Here is a 10,599-nt window from a genome sequence, read left to right on the forward strand (position 1 = left end):
GTTATGGAGAAAATGATGTGCACTTTTGCTCATTTTGGTATTGCAGAACAACTAGTGACAGGCAATGGCCACAATTCACTGCAGCAAAATTTAAGTTATTCTGAATGAAATATGATTTTGATCATATTACTAGAAGCCCACATCACCCACAAATGAATGAAGAGGCTGAGAGCTGTACAGGCAGCCCAGAAAATCCTATAGCAGGAAGATCCGATCCTTGCTCTTCTGACTTACAGATCAACATCAGCAGCAGCTACTGGATATAGTGCAGTACAACTCCTGATGGGAAGAGAATTCAGAACTATAGTTCCAGCTTTGGAAAGGAAGCTATTTCCAACATGGCCAGACATGAAGAAAGCAGCCAAGTCTGATAAAAAGGCTAAAAGAACTTATGGACACTTACAACAGATGTCGCTCACTTAGAGAACTGCTGAGTCTAGAACCTGGTGACCATGTTCATGACAAATTGGATGGGGAAAAAGAATGGACAATTCCAGCTCTTGTAAAAAAAAAAAAATCATCACCAAGATCATATCTGACCCAGACCGACACTGGGAAGTTCAACAGAAACTGTCGACACCCTAGTTTGTTCCTCTGAAAGACCAATCAATAGAGCAAACTCTACAGATGGTAGATATAGAACAAAAAGAAGAAGACTCAAAGATTTGAAACTGACCAGTTGCAACTAATGGAGTGGAAGCTCTATAACCAATCCATATCTGGTACATGGCACAGGGGTGGTGTGAGCATAATACATTACAGATTGAGAGGCACTCATATACTACAGTGATGGGGTCCATATGGGTACCAAAGGGTAGATAGGAATTGACCAAATAGGCATTACAAATCCTAAGGAAAATATCCAACAGCACAAATAATTCCTCAAAACACAAACCGAAAGGGGAAAAAAAAAAATCTCCTCAACCTCTCCAGAAAAATGCTGCCAAGGCGTTGAGCAAGTCAGCATTTGCTCAGCACCTGTCAGGGGCCTAGCCTGCGGCACAGTCAGTCTCCTGGCAGCCTAATGAGTGTGACCGGCCCTGACAGATGCTGTCAATTGACTGCATCACCTGGCTGGCTGAAGGAGTCTGCGGGCTGATACCTCAGCTCAGTAGCAGCAGTTGTTCAGTGGCTGCTCAATGCATTTCTAGCCTGCAGCTGTGCATAGCCCTATCCCTGCCTGCACTGTCTCTGGCCTTGCTTCTGCCCCAACCCCGGCTTCTTTCTGACTCCTGACTCAGACCCTGGGATCCGCCTTCTGACTGTGACTCCAGTTAGCCCTTTGGCTTAGATTTTGGTTTCTGACTCCCAGCTCTGACTCTCCATCACACCTTCTGACTGACTCTGGCTAACTCTTCGGCTTAGACGTTGGTTTCTGACACCCATTTATGACCCTTGACTTTGCTTCTGGACCCACCCCCTCTGGATTCAGCTCTCACTGATAAGATGGACTCTTGCTGCCACCACTGGGCAAGACTGCCCATGACTTGGTTGCCGACACTGCCTGTATGGAAAGGCTGCCTGATAGGGCCAAGAAACATTCCCAATCCTCAACAATTTGATGAGAATGTTGGGTTTTTACAGAACATAAATGTGCGCAAGGTGCTTTGTAGAGCACGTAAAATATAGGTCCCTGCCCCAAAGAGCTTCCATTTGAGTCTGTAGGTGTCAAGGTTCCTCCCCCACTCTGAACTCTAGGGTACAGATGTGGGGACCTACATGAAAAACCTCCTAAGCTTATCTTTACCAGCTTAGGTCAAAACTTCCCCAAGGTATAAAATATTCCACCCTTTTGTCCTTGGATTGGCCGCTACCACCACCAAACAAATACTGGTTACTGGGGAAGAGCTGTTTGGACACGTCTTTCCCCCCAAAATACTTCCCAAACCCTTGCACCCCACTTCCTGGACAAGGTTTGGTAAAAAGCCTCACCAATTTGCCTAGGTGACTACAGACCCAGACCCTTGGATCTTAAGAACAATGAACAATCCTCCCAACACTTGCACCCCCCCTTTCCAGGGAAATGTTGGATAAAAAGCCACACCAATTTGCATAGGTGACCACAGACCCAAACCCTTGGATCTGAGAACAATGAAAAAGCATTCAGTTTTCTTACAAAAAAAGACTTTTAATAGAAATAGAAGTAAATAGAAATACTTACTAAAAGTTCTAAGGCTTCATTCCTGGTCTATCTCCGGCAAAGACAGAATATAGACAGACATACATACCCTTTGTTTCTCTCCCTCCTCCCAGCTTTTGAAAGTATCTTGTCTCCTCATTGGTCATTTTGGTCAGGTGCCAGCGAGGTTACCTTTAGCTTCTTAACCCTTTACAGGTGAGAGGAGATTTCCTCTGGCCAGGAGGGATTTTAAAGGGGTTTACCCTTCCCTTTATATTTATGACAGTAGGGGTGAAAGCAGTAGACAAACAAAAGGTGGGGGGAAGAGGTGAGGGAGAACAGGAGCTGAAATAAGATGGTTGATCAGTTCAGGTTGGGTCCATCGTCATCCTTTTTCTAGATGTGACTTCAGATGGTCAGGGCACAGATGCATAAAAACAATTCAGCAAATGCAATGATGTGCTTAGCTGCCATTTTAAAGAGTCTCTCTTACTCCTGCTCTTACTCCTGCCAACTAGGTGTAGTGGCTACTCAAGTGTGCTTATGAGCTGCGTTTAATAGACACTGATAGCGAGGGCAACCTGAGTGCCAGCAGCCAACCCAAGAGTATTTCAGAGGAAAGAGTATCCCTCATGACCAGCTGTTCAGTGCCCCACAATGTATGCAGGGCACAGTGTTTTGCTGGTGCACCAGCACATTCCCTTCAATTAACTTCACCTTTTGGATGCTGGGTTACAAAGTTCAGGTTTGATAGTACACGATGGCAACCTCCAGAAAAACTCACCTAGTTGCCACACAAGCAAGCTCAATTTAACTTGCATCATTTGTACCACTGCAGGGTCAAACCTTGCAAGCATCACTGATATCACCATGATATCAATGGTAGCCAGTCAGAAAGCACTAAAGCCCCAATTTGGCAAATAACTTAAACATATGCTTTTCTTTAAAGAGATTAGTAGTTTTATTGAAACCAATATCTCTTAAAATGAAGTGCATGCTTTAGTTAGCCTAATGTTTCCTAAGTGGGGCCTGGATTCCAAAGCAATTTCATAATTAGGGCTAAATTCTCCTTTCATATCTACATGCAACTCCTACTGATTTCAGCTTTAAGACTTGATCCTGTAGCTGGTAAGCACTTCTCCGAGATGCTGGGTGCCCTGGATACCCCCTCCCACACCAGGGGGCTCAGCACTCTGCAAGATTGAGTCTTTAGTTTGCTAGTAGATGGGAACTCAGCAACACTAAACTTCATGTAGATGAAGCCTCCATCATGAGAATGGAGTTAGATATGCAGAGGATTGGCAATGAGAAACTTCTCAGGGCCCATTATCCCTTCTACAATGAGACACTTGTCAACAGAATATTGTCTTGAAGTACAAGAATATAGTTTGGGGGCAAAAAAGTTATGAAAGAATGTATGTAGTATTTGAAACCTCTGGCCTCGTTGTGCTTACAGTAACTGTCAGGCTGTATTAGGTGAAGGTTTTGCTTGGTTAAGTCAATGTGATTGTTCCTGTATCACTGGGTTGTCTTTTCCACTGAAAAGAAACTGCAGACAGGCATGCATCACTGTCAAGTGTTAGAGACAAGAAGCAAGATGACACCCATAACTGAAAGATGATGGGGAAAAGAAAGAGTCTTAACATGGCAATACAAGAGACACTACCGTGCTTGCTTGGCTCAGTTCCCAACCTGATTCCTGTTTCAGAGTTGTCATTTTTACCAAGTAAAGGTTTCACAATGTGGAGACGGAATCTATCAGACATGTTGTAACTAAGTTTTTTTAAAATTTAAGTGCCATTCCGTCCTATATGTAGTGTATGCATTTTCAAACTTAAAGCTGATATTCGGGCACTAATTGCAGCTTTCTTTGTTCTCATTAGTGAGATAAGTGTAATAGGACAAAACACAATTTGTGCAAAGTGTTAACTGTCCTTCATTTCAGAATATGCTGAAGATGACTATGAGCACTGTGACTTTGATGTTCATATTGAAATAATGCTATCCAGAAATTAAGACATACCGCCCCCCTCCCCCCCCCCCCAAAAAAAACACCCAAAACTTCCAGTTCTCTGCCTGGGTGTGGAACTGTATTATATTTTATAGATGAATGAATCAACATGTCTCCACTTGAATGCCAGCCTTAAAAGCTGTGGAGCTGTATTTTCAATATAACTTGAATCTACGTAGGTTCATCCCATTTATGTTACACTTCTCTACAAACTGAGAAGATGCATTAATGGAGGCACACAGAAGAAGAGTGAACAGAAATCAGTGAATTCATCAGAACAAACAGTTGTACAGCTGAACATGGTATCAGCATAAGCACCAGAAGGAGCACTTCTGTCTGATGCACAATGACTTGCACCCCCTTTAAGCTGAATTTGCACGCAGTTTACATAGCCTTAATAAATTCTCTCTTGCAGAGTGCTTTGAGATTTTCATATGAAAGGAATGCAAAGTGGCAAGCATTACTATTTATAGTTAGCCAATATTGTATTAAAAAAGGTTATAAGAGGTTTTTTTGTCCTGCACCTTCAAGATTCTTTTTTTTATGATCCCTTTTCAAAGCTTCTGAGCTATAAATAGGTTTATAGATTTTAGAGCTGGAAAGAACTTACTGAGGCTGAGACTGAATGTAGCTGAGGGTTTTTTTAGGGGTGTTGCTAGATTAAATCAGGGTGTGGAGAGAAAGAATTAAAACTAGGCAATGAGTTGCTGACAGTTGGAGGGAAAACATGGAAATGGAATCCACTGAGGGATTGCAGGGGCGAGCGGAGAAAAAACAGTATTTTAATAAAAAGTGGGACCAAGATGACATGTGCCAAACATGACTTCAGTTATTTGTTTATTTTTTGCATCCCTGTGCCCAGCTCACTCCTTCTTTTTATCTACTTAGGCCATGATCCCGGAAAGATTTAGGTGCCTAACTTTAAACACATCAGACATCCCACTAAATCCAATGGGATGATGAATGTGCTTAAAGTTGGGCACTTGCACAAGTCTTTCCTGGATAGGGGCCTTCGTTTGTAAGTGCTTTGTGGCAGGCTCCTGTCTAATGATCATATGTCTCTGGGAAGCACCTGACACACTTTGGGGCACTGAAAAACAAATAATAATAAATATTCTGAGGTATTTCAATTGTTTAGACACATCCCCAAATGGGGTTATGTTTTGTTTTTGCACCAGCATCTCATTGCTCATTCATGTCTAATTTCTCAACCTCTGATTGCTTTCCACACTAAAATTCTCTACCCAACTTTGTCCCACTTTGATATTGCAGTAAACTGTCTAGTGCATATTAGTATCGTTACCCTGTACTGGATGGAATCAGAACTGTTCAATTGCTTGTCACCGGCCTTATTAGCAGAGGCTGCTAATAGGCAAGAGATTCTCCTTTGCTTTCAGTGGCAGGGGCCTGTGTGTTTTGCAGCAGGAGAAGTTCTGCTCTGTCCCCTCTGGCTGTTGCCATGACACTCTGAGTGGCCACCGTGTGCAGCCATAGTGACAACAGGGAAATGTGAGAGGGTGATGGATTTGTTAGCAGATCATTTTCCCCACAAAACTAGCGCACGCTAGTTACCAGTAGTTCTGTCTCCTCGTAGCACGAAAGTATCCAGAATAGGTACAGCACAGGATATGGCAGTGCCACCTCTCCACGTCTTCCCACCAGTGCTCACTATAGCTGCGACCATGTCTTACATTCAGCCTCTGTGACCATTGGCTACCTAGCCTCCTTGGCTGAGTCCCTCATACTCAGCCAGTTGAGGCATTGTGCTTTTAGTGACATCCACTAAGAACTGAACAGAGACCACTCAGCCTCTCCTTTTGATGTTGGTGTAGCCGACCAGCTCAGAAAAGCCTGTTTGTTTCACTCTACAGCTCAGGTAGAAAAGACATGACCACCTCTAAACACCAAGGCCTTGTCTAGGCTAGGAAAGAGACTGTTCCTTACACAATTGAGTTAGCTAACATGATTTGAAACACCCCTTAGCACTGATACCAGTCAGCTCTGTGTTTTTGCGGAACCAGGGCGCCATATCTAGCCTGTCTGACTCATGAAAGACACCCCCGCACCACCAGTCTCTTCTTGAACCAAAACCGATCAGAGAAAAGGCTTGCAGAGAGCAGTGGAGGGCATTGGGAGACGCACCTAGACCCCTCCTGACAAGGGTGACAAGATTAAGACATCTCCATTAGCATACAGAATGGAAAACAGAGACAACTAAAAGCAGGGACGCACTGCATCATGGGAATCTCTGCTCCAGATGTTAATGAAGGCCTATGCCTGCACACACCCAGCTCAGCAATTATCAGACCAATTCTAGTAATAAATCTTTGATTGATATCCAAAATACTGAAGCAGCCTAGCTGCATTGTGAGCTCCCTGGAAGAAAACACCACCCATAGCCAAGAGTGATCAGCTCCTATTGTCTAGTCTAAAGAAAACCCTTAAGTCATCAGGTTACCCATAAACAAATCTAGTGTTCTCCCTTGAACCATTGTATTTTCTCTATAAAAACCCCTATCTATGCCCAAGCAAGTGTTCTGATGCTTAGATCCAAACTATGCATCAGTTCCACTGGGAATCCATCTTCTCCTGACTGATCATGCTGGGAGCTCTGCCTGTCTCCAGCACTCAGGACCCTGAGCTACCCCCATCACCTGGGAACCCCGACCAGTTCAAGCTAATGGAGTGGGTGAGATCCCCCTCTTTTTCTCTCTCTCTGTTTTCCTTTCTACCTTAGGTATTAACCTTTAATAATGTATGTTATGTTGGTTTAGCCCTCCTTGTGTAGTTATCACTATTATTCAATAAATAACTTTTATGGTTATGCTGGTTGCCTCTCTCTGTCTCTTGGAACTTTACTCTTTTGTGTTTTTAGCTTCCCCCATTTACTCTGCAGCAACGCTTCTTTTACCTAAGCTAAAGATCCCTGTAGTGCCCAAAAATACTGTGGGTTTTGCTCATCAAGTGGGTTACTACCAGTACAATTGTGAGGTGAAAGTGGGATAGGGACGTGTTAAATCTGTGGCATATAAGGGGGGGACAGCTGAAAGTGCTGCTCAGCCCAGCCTATTGAACCCAGGGGCACATGAAGGAGACAGCTTGAGAGTGCTCATTGACCCGGTTCGCTCAGACTTGCTATGTGTGTGTGTGTGTGTGTGTGTTCATCTAGTTCTAGGGCTGGAGGAACCCAGTCTGTGGAACCTAGGTTCTCCAGGATAGCTCCATTGGGAGGGGACTTGCAGAAGGAAGGAGTCGAGCTCCATATGAACATACAAGTGACATAAGCAGTACATTAATAGAATTACAGAAACCTCCCCCCCCCCCAGAAGAGTAACCCTAATAAATAAGCATACCCCAAAGTACTGGGCACATCTGGTAACAGCACCTAGTGTAGACATAGCTTAACACCTTTAGTTGGTCATGGTTTACCTGTGACCTCATAGCAATCTCCAGTCCTTTCGCCGCCTTCCTACAGGACTTCCCATGAGAGTGGGTGTTTAGGCCCTGCAAAATGAATAGCTCTGGGCCCACTCTAGCTCTCATTGAAGACCATTGAAGCTGGGCCACTGATGTCCAAGTGATCAAGACCAGGCCCTTTCTGTGTTAAGGTCTGATTTATTATCTGCTTTGTGGATTGCAAATATTTTTAACCACGCTTATTTTTAGCAGCAGCAGCCACCTGCCAGGATTTCCTGTGCATTTCCTCAGAACTGTGTCTCTTGGTGCATGGAAGAGCTCCCAGGACAAACCACTAATATAGATTTTTGCTTATGCTAGTAAAACACTAGGCCTTTTGAAAGTATTTAGGCCTCAGGGACTGTGGGAGTTAGAGGGCAGTTGTACTCAGAGCTGCCAATTTCTAAGTAGCTTCCCATATGACATTTTTGCAGACAGAGCATGTGAGATGAATGACTTTTTACTGATTCAGCCTGTCTCCCCCTTTCTAACTACAGTTAATAAGACATCCATCACAGTATCTTCAGGGGCTTCACCTACCTGTGAGGTAGGTCAGTACTGCTGTCTCACTCTTACAGATGGGTAAACTGAGGCACCATGACTTTCACAAGGTCATGCAGTCAGTCAGCAGTAGAGCTAGGAATAAAACCCAGAAGTCTTGACTCCCACTCCTGTGCCATAGCCACCATACCCATCCTTCCCTTGGTTGTCCTGCAGCGTTTCCTTTCTTCCCTTGCCTTGGCGTGGTCCCAATCTCTCTTTCATATCTCTCTTTTTTCTTCTTCTTCTTCACCATTGTGTCTCTCTGTGTCTACCACCTGGCCCTTTCTCTACATTTTCAGCTGGACCATTTCCCACTACGGTTAGTCTCCCCAAGTCTTTTCTTTCCCTGAATTTCTTAGTAGGCTGTCTGGTCCTGTCTCTCTCAGCCCTTGGCTATCTCCTGGGGGATAGGAAATGCTGCTGGTCAGGGCCAGGAAGCAACAATGCTAGCTACCCATTCCTCCCGACTTGTGCTGCGCGGAAAGGCAGAATGGGAGTGAGGGCACAAGCGGATGAAGCAGTGAGATGGGGAGAACGAGGAAGCCTTATCTGCTTGCTTAGAAGCCCCGACTCTAGGAGGAGAATCTTAAGGGGAATCTTCCTCATTGCCTGCAGGCCTGTTTATGAGTGATATCGCGGCGGGCATCAGCGGGGAAGTGACAGCAGGGGCACAAATGTGGCAGGAATGTATGAAGCTGTTTGAATGAAGACCAATTGCCATTTTATCCCGCCTACCCTAAAATAAAGCTGAATATATGCAAAGGATGATTACTCACCCCTCAGTGTTCTGGTGGGTGGCGCTGCTGTACTTAGAAACCATTTCCCTCTGCTGATTCACTCTCATGTCCTAGATCATTTGTGGGTTAGTAAAGGTGGAGTTACTGCAAGGTGCTCTTAAACGTCTTTGGGAAGAAGAGGAGTGAGAGGAAAGAAATCATGCTCCATTCCACACAAATACTACCCACAAGCATAGCCACCTAAATCCTTTGGTTTAGATGCCTCAATCTTCAGGTCTCATTTCTGAGAGACCATGGGCTTGATTTGTAGATGTGCCAAGTACCCTCAGCTTGAGAGCTATAGAAGTTCAACACCTCTGAAATTGATGTTGTGGATCAAAATCTCGGTGTATTTTTGAAGATGTGGGCACTAAGTCCCAGATCCTCAAAGGTATATCCTGGCCTAGCATAGTGTGAAAAGAAGCTTGTACTTGGCACATTGTTGTGTACCCCGGCATTACACTTGCCAATGGTTGTATAAGACACTGGCCTGAATGAGCTCTCCCCTGCCATCTACTGATGGGGAAAGACTTCAGGAGCAGACAACATTTGCATAGACACACCTATTCTGCCTGGATGACCAACAAATATACCTATTTTGCCAAAGTGATAAATTCTGGCTGTTTTGGGTTAAGATTCACTTAAGCCTTAGCAGAGGTAAGGAAATGTTGTTATCCTTATTGTATGACTAAAGGGTGGCAGAACTGTATTTAATATGTCCTAATTGGCAGTGGGGATCACCCTACATTTAACCTCACTCACTAAGAGGGACGGGGGGAGTGATGCCAAATCCTAGTGAAGGTCAGAGGAGATAGTAGCTGGGTGACCTCCCTCCCCTCCCCTGCTTAACAGACAGGGCTGATTGGACTAGGTGAAAGTCCTTGTTTCTTTTCAGCGATTACTAGAGTTGAAATAGCTGATAATCCCTGCTGCTATGTTGACATTTGCCCTAACACTCTCCCCATGTTAAGTCAAAGACTCAGCCCCCTAGAGCAGCTTTTCTCTATTATCCAGTGAAATCACTAAGGAGGGGGCTAGGTAGAGTAACCTCAGAACATGATAGCATGACTAGTGGCAGCAGTGAGTGGTGGCTGAGTTAGCATCAACACTGGTGGGCAATGACAGCAGCAACAGTGGTTATCAGCAGAAGAGGAGGAGACATTATTTCACCATCACCACCTCTCCATGGTGAGAGGGGAGCCCACCTGAATGCACAGCTGGATTCTGGGACTTCATTGACTTTGGACAATGAACCAGGATGCAGTGGAGGGAAAAAGAGGCATGGCATATTAAAGAGACTTTCAAACTGCAAGGTGGGAAGCTGAGGCAAAGGACTATTGCCTAAGATACTGTGGGGCCAGTGTTTACTTATTGTTTGCATTCTTTTGAATCATTGCTGCTATGTTTTTACAAATTAATTCTGTGTTCCCTCTTCTCTTAATATGTTTTTGTTGTTGATAGGTGTAATCCACACATCTCCTGGGTGTGGTGCTCTGTCCCATGTAGTAGCACCGAGACCACTTAGTGAGAGAGAGATTAATAAGTCTGCTCTACAGCCTTAGCTAACAGCTGATTGGCTTTTAGCTCATGAGAGGCTCATGCACTAAGCTCCAGAGGACCCAGGTTCAAGCCCACACGCTGCTGACGGGGGTCTGTCAGTGTTACATATGCACAGACTCAGTGCCTGCGAGTGG

Source organism: Natator depressus, chromosome 2 (assembly GCF_965152275.1).
Source record: "Natator depressus isolate rNatDep1 chromosome 2, rNatDep2.hap1, whole genome shotgun sequence".
Lineage (NCBI taxonomy): Eukaryota > Metazoa > Chordata > Testudines > Cheloniidae > Natator > Natator depressus.